The following is a 14505-nucleotide window of genomic DNA, read 5'->3' on the forward strand; positions in this document are numbered from 1 at the left end:
TCTGTTCTTGGTTAAGTTTCCAACAAAGGGAAAGGTAGAGAATGTATTCTCGTATACAAGGGCGTAAAGTTATTGAAAATGTTGGGGGGGCTCAAGCCCCATACACTGGAACCTCGTTTATTCGTCGCGTCGTATAAACGAGGTTTTTAAGCACGTCGCCGAACAGTCGGGTCAAAGCGTCGTATAAATGAAAAATCGTATAACTGAAACGTTATCTACCTTACTCTTCCGCAAAAATTTCCCTAAGAAAACTAAAAATTATTGTAATTCAAAACCACATTTCATGAAATTGAAATCAAGAAAAAATTATATTACAAAAAATAATTACTCGAAATACAGCAATAAGATTGACATAACATTGCTGTTGCATAAACCTCAAGCACTCTTATGATGTTCCTTTCAAGATTTGAAATACAAAAATGCGTTATTTATAAACTTAAACAAAAAATTCGTCTGTGTTGTTCGATTTCTATATTCAAGAAAAAAGTCAATAAAGCATAGAGTTCAGCTCTTATGAAAAAAAATCAGTTCTGCTTTAAAGAACTGTTTTTGCGTGCATCTACAGTCAACAATCAACCTCTGTTAGCAATCAGTTCATTTCGGAACTTGCAACAGATATTGTTGAAGCCACCTCTATTCCGTGGTCACATCCGCAGGCGATCAACGACCAGCCTGGCCCCAAGAACTTTTTCAGTACATATGTTATATCGATATGTTATACTCGGTTCCTACAGGAAAGTCTGTTCAAAGGTTCTGGTGCACCATGCGCTGGACCAGAGAGGGTGCCAATTTCACCATTTAACCTCTCCTTCAACATTACAAAGGGGCGTCAAAATGCGTGCTCACCCTGGCCGACCAAGCATCTACTTGCGGTCCTGTTTGCAACTGACATTCATTAATTTAATAGTTTGAAATAATTTCAGAGCAATATCTCAAGTGCAGTATTTTTCTGTCAGATTTAAGAGCAACACCTTTTAAAGCTCCGAAATACCTCAGATATGTTGACCATGTATTCTGTTTTGAACATTGTCCCGTAACTCAAAGGTTCTGACTTTTGTCAGCAGCGGCTTTTTGCCCAATTCATGGTTCATCCGCGACTCCACGGAATAGCTTGGTAGATATTTTTACTTATAAAAGAACCACTTTTCAAAGAATAAATAAGCATACAAATCAATATTCCAGCTTGTCGCGCCGCCCCTGACAAAGGTTAGCTACACCGCTAGAAGCCACTACGCACACTTTGAGAAACACTGACGTAACTCATATGATCGTTGTTGTTCAGTTCGTTTCCATCTCAGCAGAAAGTAGTTTAGCGGGGATTACGGAGGACGGGGGGGGGGGGGGGGGGTAAGACAAGAAATTCACGAAAAAAAATTCAAACACCTTGAAAATTATTATAATTTTTTTCAAGGACTTTTAAAGACTTGAAAATGAACTTTTTCTCTAAGGATTTTCAAGGAGGGTACGAACCCTGTCCCTATATACCAGTACCAGGGCTTGACAAATCTCGGGTTCCAGGTCACCATGGCGACTAGAAAATCGGTATCGGCACCAAACATTCTCTGCATGTGATTGCTAGAGTGGAATCATAGGATGACGAAAACAGTGTAGCTTTCGACATGGGAGAGGGGGGGGGGGGTCTCCGTAAGTCCTGAAAAAATCTAAAAAACTTCTTCAGCAAAAACCATGCTTGTCTCCTCAGGAATATGGCTGTTTCCTACATAGTTTTTGATTTGTCAAGATTGGCTATATTCAAATGACATCAAAACAGGAATCATTCAATAATTTAAAACAGTATTGAAATTTATACTCGATGAAAAATTCAAAAAGCATGGTCATATAGGCTTATGCAGCCAGAGCCGCTATGCTATAAAATGTTTGACAAATGATTTTACTTCATGTTCATTTCTTTTTCTCTTTAGAGGTGGGGGGGGGGGTGAAGACGACAAAATCACTGAAAATATTAGGATTTGATATTTTGGTTTTTTGTTGGTTGGCATTTCTTCGAGCAGAAATACTTAATTTCGTTTCATTTGTGTTCAATAATGTGCATTTCAATATAGTACAGGAGTACCGTATTTGATTTGCGAAAAATTCAATATAAACAAACAAAACAAAAATATTAAAATGTCTGAGTGAGTACAGTGTTTAAAGAGAGGAAAAATGCAACACCATACTGAGCTCTTTCGCGTATTAATAATGAGAAAATTATTATTGCGTAATTAATGACAAAAGTTCGGTGTAGATAATATCTGATATGGTGATAATCTCATTATGAAATCAATGATGCAATAATTTTATTGCATCAATTAAAAAAATGTGAAGGAAGAGCAACTTTTTTGCGCATTAACCCTATATAGTCCCGTTGATTTTTGAATAGACATGGTAAATGGTCAAAAAACTACAAACAGGTTTTTTGGTATTTCAGAAAGTACATCCTTTAGTGTCATTTCAGTACAAGGTACAGCTATATAAGTACAATAATTTTTATCTATCTAGAAAAAGCTGATTCCTTGTTGGTGTCATATTTGAGAGCTGTCCCAATTTTACGTGCTCAGAGATTTATATTATAGCACCAAATTGAGGGAAATGGAAATGAAATTCAAGGACGAAACTATTCAACTTTACTGAGCAAAATTCTATCTGTTTATAGATAACATTAAAATTAAGGCAGACTATATTTCACCCTTAATTAATTATTTTAGCTAGTTAAATCCAGTATAATTAATTAAATTGCTGCGATGATGTATTGTTTCAGTTAAAAATATGCTAACAGTGCCAATTTACATCGGTTTCTGGAAAAAAAATAATTTTCAATACGTTTTATGGAGGAGAACCATAGAGGGTATAAAAACATTGGTTTCGATTTTATTTGGCCAACATAGGTGATCAGTTGCTATTAATATTAAGGTGCGCCGCAGATAGCAAACGTTTAAAAACCCATTGGCATAGCAGCTCGCTTATTTTTCTTAACAAACACACACATATCAGTAAAAGTATAAATACTTTTTTTTAAATTCATAAATCAGAAGGGGGAAAATCTTTGTTTACATATAATATACGTCTGAACGAGTGCTTATTAACCAAAGTTTTAGTATTTGTATAACACTTATATTCAATGTATAGTGTTTTTTTGCTCATATACTACTGATGTATGTAAAAAATTTCAACGTTGAAGGACCTGCAGGACCGGTAATTATTTTTGGTCAAGCATTATCTTATTTGCAATCATTTTCAATAAATCAATTGGTATCAGTTTTGACCATAAACACCCACGTGATAGATATGCCATTCATATTTTATCCTAAAAATTAATTTTAACAAAAATAACTTAATAATCTAACGATATAAAAATTTTCAATCATGTAATGCTGACCACGGCCTATCGAAAACCACGGTTTAAATCACCAGGAATAACCAAACATAGCAGCAATAGCAAACAGTTCGAATGAAATGCATATTTATACATTTCGTTGATTTAAAATAAATATTTCTTGTATCCTCATGTTGTTCATGTCAAATACTCACATTTAAATTTACGCAAAAAATACACACAAGAACCTAGTTATACAATTATATAGTTTCTGAACTGGTCCTAATTTCTGCATGAAGTGGCCCATTTAATTTAAACAGCACAGTATTTACTCTATTCGTGATAATCTAAACATCTTTGACCCTATTCATGCAGGTTATAATTGTCCACTTTTTTCTAGGGGCACTTCAAGTCAAAGGTTCTGACTTGCAGAAAAACCAAAAAATTTGGGTGTCATAAGATGTTTTTTTTACACAAATTATTTTCGACTTATTTTGTTCCTTGTTATTAGAGACCACTGTTTAAGCAAAACAAATTTGAATAATCCAACTCGCAATTTTCCAAACTTTTTGTTTCATCGTCCTCTTCAGAATTTGTTTTTTTCTCAATCCCCCCCCCGGACCTTTCCATGCCCCCAAGGGGCGATATTGCCCATTATAGGATACTCTGATCTAACTGATTATAACTTCAATAACAATCTCTGTTCCCATTCTTCTAATCACTATCACCGAATAGTATTACCAAAATCTCTTGTGTTGTCTGATCAATAATTTCATGGTCGGTTTTCTTTCACCTTTCGTAGTTTTGTAATTTCTGAACTCCGGATAATCCACCCTCGGATAATCGAGGTTCTACTGTACTTTAGATTTCTTTAACAATCTTGTTCCAAACAATGTTTGTCGCAAAAGCTTTTGGCCTCAAGAATATCTGTATAAACATTTTATGCAATCGCAAAATTCCCAAAAAATTAGCGAAACTGCTAATGAGGTTGTACTTACCAAGATTATTGTTGCTCTGCTACAAATTGGGCTTTGATGATGATTCCTTCATCATGAAGGATGGGTAAGGATGCAACGATCGATCAGCGTTGACTTGAAAATTTGTAACATGAACACTCAACGGTGACACTTGGATTCAAAAACAACTGGATGTTTCTTCCTCTTCTTATATGCTATAGTTAATACGACAATCCTGTTTTCGGTATTGTCAACTCTGTACAGAAAAATTTTTCACGTCTTCGTGCGCAACCATTTGTCGGCAATTACCTTTTGTATCTATTTCGGATGTCTTATTCTTCATTTTTTTCTCATGGTTAGTACATCTGGACAACATAAAAATGTAACACTGTGCTAGCTTCCTGAAGGAGGGACACAGAGATGTGTGTTACTTAAACACCTATAAACACATGATTCAGTTAGATGGCGGTATCCATGACTGAAAATTTCGGGAAAGTTCTCACGCTTCCTCAGGGAAAAATTTCCAATACATCTGGCTGTCCATTCGTGTGCGTCTTTGTTCGGAATTCGCCTATATATATGTGTGTGTTTGTGTATGCTCCGCCTCGCTTCAGGGCAGTTGTATTCTAGAAAGGCTACTAAATTTCTACAGTGGAACAAAAATAGTCAAAGCGCCGCTGACAGGAAAACTACATCCACCTCATTATTGCTATCATATAATACATTGCTACCTCCAGAGGGGTGTACAAACAATGAGGAAGGAGATCGTACAGGAAGCGATATAGACCCGTCAACCAGTTCCCAAGTTAACAAGTGGGGGGGGGGGGTTAGGGTGTATTCTGTTGAAGAGTTTTCTCCTTTTTTTTAAACTCATAATGGGTATCTGTCACAGGCATAATACAGAAGTACATTCAAGAGGATTCACTGATGGCATTTTCTACTTCTGTCTCCAGCCGATCTACAGTGACAGTAAACAATCCTCAGCTAAGAAAAAATAAATTAGTGATTGCTCTTTTCTGATGCCCGTGCCAGAAGTACGTGCTTTGTTGTCCTCAATGGTTAATCCTGCCTATTGCGACCCAACGCTTTTCTTTGATCTTGTCCCAAAGCGATTTGCCTTGTCCTATCTACCCGCGAAAGCTGGTTGTCTGGAATAACTACTATATGGTCATACAGGCCCCCTAACTAGGCTGGGGCAACCGGGGCATTGCACCAGGGCCACATGCCTAATTGGGCGCCACAAAATAATGTACATTTATTTTGCATAATAATAATCCTTTCCAAGGGCCCCCGGAAAAAGTGTGCCCTGGGGGGGGCCCCGAAAAGGCACGCTATGGTCCTGTGTTCATAGAAAAATAATTTTCTCGCTAAACATGGAAAGGAAACCTATCAATGTATAATTTTTTCTTTGTTGAATTAATTTTCAATTTGAAATCTTATAAACGGATGACCGAGAGAGAGGCTTGAAAAGATCTCTCGTCCAAAGATCTCGTTGTAAAGTCATAACTATTAACATCATCAGACATACATTGCACTATAAACATGCCCCCCCCCCACCCCGCTCAACGGTGGGACTAACCAACACCTTCTAGAGCAAGCTGCTTTAGAAGGTATTGGACTAACAGGGATCCAGTGTGGGGGGACGATTCCCCCCCCCCCCTATCATTTTTTGTTTTTCACACGAAAAATTCACTATATCCACCAAAGGCCCCAGCCTGAGGCCCTGATGCAGGATAGGGGATGCCTATAACATCTCTTTTATAGTCCTTGCCAACAAAATTAGTGAAATGGGATTACTCGTTATCAAGTTATCGCAGCTTCCGTTCATTTTTATTTGGTCCCCGAGTGACGTTATACCGAGGACTGACTATTTATGATTTATTGAATTTTAAATAGATACATTTTGCGGCACTTACATACTGATATTGTGCATGCATTTCGCTATTTATAAAGGGGTGGCCAACCTGCTTCCTTAGGTAATTGAAGATCTTTTTTTCTTTTTTACTTTTTAAATTGAAGAAATTCTTTTCAATTTGTGAGCGATATTTTTTTTATGAATGAATGAGTCTTGTAGCCAACTTGTAGGCTATCTCCCTTCCCCACCCCCCACCGATAATGTGCAGTAGGCCATCTTTGCAATGACCTAATTGATAACTTTTTATTGAATTAGTTTTAGTTTCGTTTCTCATCTTCGAAATTCCCAACCAGATGGGGAAAAAACGTTGAGGGGGCGGGGATATCACATACCTCATTGGCGTTGCTGTCACTGCCTTTTCAGTCACCTCATCAATAAAAATTATACAGTTTGTACAATTTTTATTGATACACATGCACAATTTAGATTAGGATGTTCAGTTTTCCTACTCAAAAATTCAAAAAAAAAATTCTAATTTTCTTTCCTAAATGAGCATTCTTACGAAAACGAAGAGCCAGTCAAATTATATTAGTGGAGGGTGCAAATCTGTTCCACAAAACAAGGGTTATGGTGTTGACTACACTCTTTAGGAAGACGTTGGCTGAGGTGTTGGGCAACGTTTAAAATTTCCATGAGTGCCGCGAACGTAAATAGTTCAGGAATCCCTTAGTTATAAAGATAATATTTTGTATTCATTGTTAAAATGTAGTGGTGACTTAACGAATGGGCCAATAAAGCCCATTATGGGTTGGTCTTGGACCTTTGAAAAATTATCATTTATTTTTCATTTCCTTTTTTAAAATCAATATTATAATTCACTTGTTGTTTATTTGATTCTATGTTCTACCCCCACCCCCAGTCAAATTTTGTTGTAAAGGGGCTTGAAAAATGTTTCGGCATCGGTCCTCAAGATCTGTTATGAATGGGCATTTAGAACGTACTTTTTTCCCCAATATTTTTCAAAAAAACATTGGGGGGGGGGGGCCTAAAAGTTATTGGTCCTCCCGCATATACGGGACTCAAGCGTGTACGCAGGAGAGGGAGAATGCATTGCACAATGGTTTTTTTCAGTAGTTACTGGGGAGGCTCAGTCCCCTTACAAAATTTATTGCGGCGGGGGGGGGGGGGCTCAAATGGCCTCAGCCTCTAGGTTCTGGCACCTATTCTTTATAGAGTGTAATTCATTTCGGTTTCAATATCATTGCTTCCCAATTTTCAACCTCCCCCCTCCACCACCATGCATCTTTGGGCTTATTTTCATGTCGGCGCCATGGCCGTCCTCCGGTCGCAGTGAACAAAAGAAGAGACACTCAGTTTTTGCCACAGGCAAAGAAGAAAGAGCCCCCTCAACACCTCAAAGAATCTTCCTCTCAGCCGTGCCTTCTGGCAGTAAGGATTGGAACCGATGGAAGGTGCAATTGGGGATTGAACGGCAGGGAAGAAATGAGATAAACGTATTGTCATGGAACAAGAAAGCCAAAGACCATCCAGATTTTTTAAAAGAACTAAAATTTTGAGCAGATTGTTTCCATTAACTAATTCATAATTAGGACAACTTTTGGTTAAAAAAAAAATTTTCATCATTGCAAAATGAATAAGCCATATTCATACGAATTTTTGGGGGAGCTGAGCCGCGTCTTCAAAAATGTTGGGGGGGCTCGGGCCCATGGGCCGTATAGAAGTTTCCTTCCTTACCAACCGCAGTCAGTTTGTCTCCTTCAAGGACCAGAACTCTCCATTTCTGCAAGTTGAGTCTGGCACGCCCAAGGGTTCGGTCCTCTCGCCATTATTGTTCTTGATTAATATCAACCATCTCCCAAATCCATCACTTGTCATATTAGACTCTTTGCAGATAATTGCATCATCTACCAAACCAAACAGTGCACAACGAATCTGACCAAGCATCTCTCCAAAATAACCTCAACATTGTCTCTGAATGTGTGGTGCTTGTCCTGGCAATTACCCCTTGATTCTTCAGAAACAGTTTTTATGAAAATTACTCACAAAATATTTCACCTTGATTCTTCTTACACTATCAATAATTCCTTAATCACCGAAGTTTCTAATTATAAATATCTAGGTGTAATTATTTCTGCCGACCTCCATTGGAATCTCCATGTTGATTTTGTTTTTCATTAGTGTCTCCAAAAACTCTTTTTCTCGTCGGAACCTCAAAAACTCTACCTATCACTTCAGACATCTCTGCTTCCAAACCTACATCCTTCCTGTACTCTCATATTCCTGTGAAATCTGGGACCCCCATACTCTCTCCAATATAGACAAATTTGAATCTATTCAAAATAAATCAGCCGCTTCATTCTTAACTGTTGGTCATCCTCTGCCTCCGTCACTGAACTCAAGCTCCAATTCAATATGCAACCGCTTTTTACCCATAGATATATCTCTCGATCCTTCATGGCTATTTTCATATCGACACTTCTAATTTTCCAACTCCATACTTTTCAAAAAGAATTAAGCATTCACAAAAATTGGAACCCATCTTTGCATCCACAGATTTTTTCAAATTTAGTTTTTTTCCCCCAACAATAACCGACTGGAACCAGGGCCGGGCTTAGGAATTTCGCGGCCCGGTGCAAAAAAAAATTTTGCGGCCCCTCCAAAAACATTTTATGCAGTCTTTCTTCAACTAATAAACTTTTTGAGTTACGAACATAAATCTTGAAGAGGGGAAAAAATCTGTTCAGTAAGAACTCATTTTTTTATTATTTCAGAAACGGGTTGATAGTTGGGATCGTAATCAAACGAACCCGAAAGTTCAGGCACTAAGAATGGCCGAAATAGGCATGCAAATAGGCACTAAAAGAGGCATTTATAATTTAAGGGGTGTTAAGGGTCCAAAAACTAGCTGAAAAATTGGTTGCACTTAATCTGTCCACCGTTTTAATTATGGTTTATAACAAATGCATTATTGATAAAAATTGTTTTTTCGGGTTCGAAGACCGTCGTCCGTTTGAGTTTGTTCTCAACGTTTCCCCGACACTAGTGGTTGGCATCATCAGGAGAATTGATAAACTGGATCAAAGTTTATCCAGTTTATCAATTCTCCTGATGATGCCAACCACTAGTGTCGGGGAAACGTTGAGAACAAACTCAAACGGACGACGGTCTTCGAACCCGAAAAAACAATTTTTATCAAATGATGGCTGCGAAAACCTTATAGACTATTTAAATGCATTATTATCCAGGTTAAATTGATTTCGAATTCAAAATAAAGTATTTGAGGTCCCTCAGATCACTTCCAGGGCCACCATTACCCGACACGGAGCCCGAAGAGAAAACGATCTGTAGGGCTCCTTCGAGTTGTGAATTATTCTCTTTTATCTGATGTATTATTTGGAATAATCACTATTGTTTCTATAGTTGAAACATAACTACCTCGTTGTATTATAGTAAAAAAAAAAAAACTTTTTTTATATTCCTGTCCACTTGGAGGACGGATATATAATCCGTCCTCCAAGTGCGGAGTCCTGTGTCGCTGCAGCTGCTACTTCACCAAACACCAACTCTGGCCATATCGCTGTATTGCAATTTACTGCCATTAGTGAGATGGGTTGGAAGTGAAGGCGCTGTCTATCGGTGGTCACCTCGAGTTCATTATGGAAAATATCTTATCTATATCCTCCCTTGGGTTCGAACCCGGGACCCTGACAACAACCTTCACGATCGTAGACCAGCATCTTACCACCATGCCACTCGGGCACTGTCGCCGCAGCTGTCGTGCACCCTAGACGGGAGGGTGACTGGTCAATTTAATGGAATACCAAAAAATATGTATGTAAAATAAATAGCCATGGTTTTTTGCAGTGCATTTGTGGTGTAAAAACAAAATCAAAACAATTGGGTCCACGGAGCTGTCTTCTTCTACTCCGCCTTGGGTGAGTCATGACGTTAACTGTTGACCTCTGGGAGTAGTCATCGGTCAGCTATACATATACAATATAGTCCAATGCCTGAGCGAGTCATATGATGTGAACCATGTAGAGAAGCAAAAAAAAATTCAAATTTTCCTCTGCTTTTCTAGCACGGGCTACATCCATTTGAAACACCATGACTAACAGCCATGGACCCCACACGGGTGGGGCTGACAGGACTCCAGCCGGGGTGATCCGATAACTATTTTTTTTTCTTCTTTGGGACCGGTGAAACATGTGACTAGGAGGCCTGCCAAAGATCCCAGCCTGGGGGCCCAGACCATTTGTTTGAGCATGCGTATACTTAAGAGGAATTAGTTGTTTCCTTGGCTTCCATAAATACTTGTGTAAAAAAAAATAATAATAATTACGGATTTGTCTCTAAAATGTTACGTTAATTAAGTAAAACTTATGCAAAAAACTTTCATGCTTAATTGATTTGAGTTGCTTTGTATTATTATCAAAATTCAACTTCATTCTTTTTATTATCTAGAACGTAGATAAGTATTTTTTTCCCTAGACTCAAATTCAGCTACAACAAATTTTTTTTGCGCATGTTAAAAATTGGAAATTCCTTTATAACGAAGTGATTTCTTTGGTCTCCTGGAGTTCGTTATAACGGGATTCGACTGTATAACTTATTTAATAGTAGCCAAACACATTGTCTTCTCAGAGAATGAACTATCAGGCTGCAGGAAGAAGGAAAAATATCAGGGAGGCCCCGCTGCAAGCAACGTATCCTACATCCTAAATTTTCTGACCTTTGTGCTCTTTTGTTTCTATGCACGAACTCTCTATTCGTGAAACAAAATATCTCTTATGTTGGTACTGTACTAGGTGATAATCAAATTGAGAAAAAAAATCAGAGAGAGAGAAACGTCTTACCTTTTTTTCGGAAGTACTGTAATAAAAATTGTCAAAATTTATAATTTACACATTATATATCCGTCTTCCAGAATATATGAGAGAATGATTCAGATGGTAGTGTTTATGACTGAAACTAAGAAGTTCTCAAGCCTCCCTAGAGAAACATCATGACACTTCAGAGGTTCCCAGGAAAGCATGCAATTAACACTCTGGAGGACAGTCGAAGTTGCCTCGTTCCGGGGCAGTCATCATCTAGAGATGTCCATGCTACAGACCAGATGGTAACTCCAACGAGAGGGGGAGGTTTCCAAGGAGAAAAAATTACTAGATTTCTTTTGTGGTGCTCCTTTTCGCTTGCTGCCCTAAGCATTTTTTTTTCGTGGTTAATTCTGTTATTCTTTAATGGCAGAAAGAAAGGCCAGACTTTTTTTCAGGGGTAAAGAATGCAACCACCTGCATGCACTCTTTTCCTCTTTGAAATAAGCCAAATAATAAGCCATGCTTGATAACACTAAAAATGATGTTACTGTATAGGAGCTTTAAACTGAAAGCCTCCTTTCACACAATCAATAATAGTTTAATGGGAAAAAAATTAAATTTTAATCAAAAATTTCCAAAACATCTGCTAAAAAAGGAAAGGGTTTTGTTTGGAAAAATTGCGGCCCAGTGCGACCGCACCTTTCACACCCCGTTAAGTCCGGCCCTGACTGGAACAACCTCACATCAAATATTATTGATTGTACAACAGTTTCCGATTTCCTTTGTAAATTGTGGCTGAAATTTTGCGGCCCGGTGCGACCGCACCTTTCACACCCCCCCCCCCCCCTAAGTCCGGCCCTGACTGGAACCTCACGTCAAATATTATTGATTGTACAACAGTTTCCGATTTCCTTTGTAACATCAATCGTCTCTGTCAAACTTCACCACCGCATTCCCTAGTATAGGCCTCGGCCAACCAATATTGAATAAATAAATAAATCTACTCTAAATATAAAATCACAAACTCGAAAAGGGCCCGTTTCTATGCAACAGAAATTAGTGACGATTTTATGTAACGGAAGTCTGTGACGTTTTTTGTGTAACGAAAATCTGTTACGTAAATTAGTTATGTAACAGGCAAGCTGTTAACAAGGATGTACAGTAATACTTTTATTCACGAGACACGTGAGATTTAAGTTGTATCGAGAGACGAAGACATTCTCGGGAGTTCGATTTTAACCTTCATCACGAAGGGTTGTGTGTTTCGCATGTTAATGCAAAATAAAGGAATGCTTCATGTTCGTCGCTTCGTATACACCTCACCAATCGTCACATTGGCGCCCAACGTTTAAAATAGACGCGTGAGTGTTTTTAGCTAAGCGGACATCCTAATTAGGTAGCAAGTGAGTGAAAATGTCTTACTTAGCGAAATATCGAAAAGACGAACTCCGTCGCCTTGCCGAAGAGATGGGCGAACCCGAGATGAAAGTGATAGAGCTGAAGAAGCTGATTACGTCCAGTAAAGAATACGATGAGGTCTTCGCAAAAGGAGTGCTACAGACCCTCGTAGAAGAGAGAATTCGACAAGAAGAAACAGAAGAAAGAATTCGACGAGAAGAAACAGAGGAGAGGATTCGACGGGAAGATGCCGAAGAGAGGAACCGGCGAGCAGAAATGCAGTTCGAACTCGAGAGACTGAGGATAGAAGCGGAGAAGTGCCAAGCTTCCGTTCGACCGGCTGTGACAAATCTGGACTTTCAAGTGTCGGTTCCGCGTTTTGAATCATCAGATGACATTTCATTGTTCCTGGTCCTGTTCGAACGACACATGGCATTACACCAGATTCCGGAAGAATTGTGGATTACGTATCTCATCAATAGCTTACCGAAGGAGGTGGCTAGGATCTGTGCCAGGGAGCCTGACGAGAAGTTCAAGGACTATCGGTATGTCAAGGAACTGCTGTTAAAGCGATTTAAGCTACATGCGGACAGATTTCGACAGCTTTTTGTAGAGCATCGGAAGAACTCGGAGAGTTCATGCCGTGATTTTTATTTTGAGTTGAAAACGTATCTTGAAGGGTGGTTAACAGAAGTTAAGGTCACAACATTCGAGGACTTGATTAATCTAGTCATAGCTGATCAGATGAAGTGCCCTCCACAAGTGAAAGAACATTTCATCGATGTATGGGCCATGTTGATCTCCCCATCGGAACTAGCGGAGAAACTCGACGCGTATGAAGATGCCATGTATAACAGAACTCTTTTGGGAATCGACTTTCTAGAGAAAGCTGGTATCGTGTTGGATCTCAAGCGAAGGCAATGGTTCTTCGGGGAAAATACTCGGAAGCGATTCCACTTTGTGAACGAGTCTACGATTAAAACTGTTCAACATGTAGTAGAGCATGTTAACTTGAATTCTTGCCAACTACGACAAGTTGAAGGACAGCAACGGAAACAAGTGCTGAACACTCCCGAACACGCCTTCGGAGACACTCCCGAAGGCGAAGTTCACCATGGTGATATGGCATCGGAACCTCAGCGGTGGGATCGGTTTAGACGTCTCAGGAACCAAACAGGTCACGTCCGTGACTATCCACGTCATGTTTCTGGCTATCCACGTCCTGCTGTCCATAGCGAAATCCACCGATCCGCAAGAAGCTTTCATCACCAATCGGTGCAAAGGCAACCACGAGTTACTCCGACAGGCAGGCAAGTACTAGACTTACGTTTCCGCAGGAACGAACGAGTCGAACTTTCCGGTGCCAGGCGACGCAGTCCAGGATCACCAGGATATTATCACATACTGCATCGTTGTAAAATGCCAAGCCAAACAATAACGTCTAGCAATAGCTTCCATGAGTCAAGGACCCAAACAAGTATAAGCAGTGCTAGAGAAGGGAACGATAAATGCAGGGGGAGCGGCATTAAATATTCGGATCAAAACCCTAACGCGCGTCGATCAGAAGGTCGTAGCCATGCCCAAAGAAGTCGTGAAAACAGGTTGACTCCCATGCAAAGAGTTTCTGTGAAGCAGAAAGTGGAACAAAAACGGGATGAACGCAAAGGTTATGTTGACAACGGTTCCAAACCGAGTTCTCGAAGGAAGAACTGGTCGACAAAGTTCACGCCACAACGAGATGGACCGTACCCTGTGCTAGCCCAGAGATCGACTTCATAGTCGCTGATCCGGCCAAATCGGGTGTCTCTGTCAGCGTATATCGTACTTCTGCTCTCACACCATGTGCGAAACCGGATGCTGTGTCATCACGAAAGAAGGGACGACCACTCAAAGTTGGAACTAACAAGAACACTGAACAACTTCCCATAACGCCTATTGCTGGTTCCTTGCCGGGACGTCCGCGAAACCAGAGGGGGAGTATGTAACAGGCAAGCTGTTAACAAGGATGTACAGTAACACTTTTATTCACGAGACACGTGAGATTTAAGTTGTATCGAGAGACGAAGACATTCTCGGGAGTTCGATTTTAACCTTCATCACGAAGGGTTGTGTGTTTCGCATGTTAATGCGAAATAAAGGAATGCT

General features: G+C 39.5%; 1 protein-coding gene across 2 annotated transcripts in view; it reads right to left on the bottom strand.

Moving 5' to 3' along the window:
- The window catches only part of snu (ABC-type transporter snustorr), a 350310-nt gene that overhangs the window by 180594 nt on the left and 155211 nt on the right, over window positions 1–14505 (bottom strand). The window lies entirely within an intron of this gene.

The sequence above is a fragment of the Pholcus phalangioides genome, unplaced genomic scaffold (assembly GCF_987345545.1).
Source record: "Pholcus phalangioides strain wild (caught in Gottingen) unplaced genomic scaffold, Ppha-v1.0 ptg000042l_1, whole genome shotgun sequence".
Taxonomy (NCBI): domain Eukaryota; kingdom Metazoa; phylum Arthropoda; class Arachnida; order Araneae; family Pholcidae; genus Pholcus; species Pholcus phalangioides.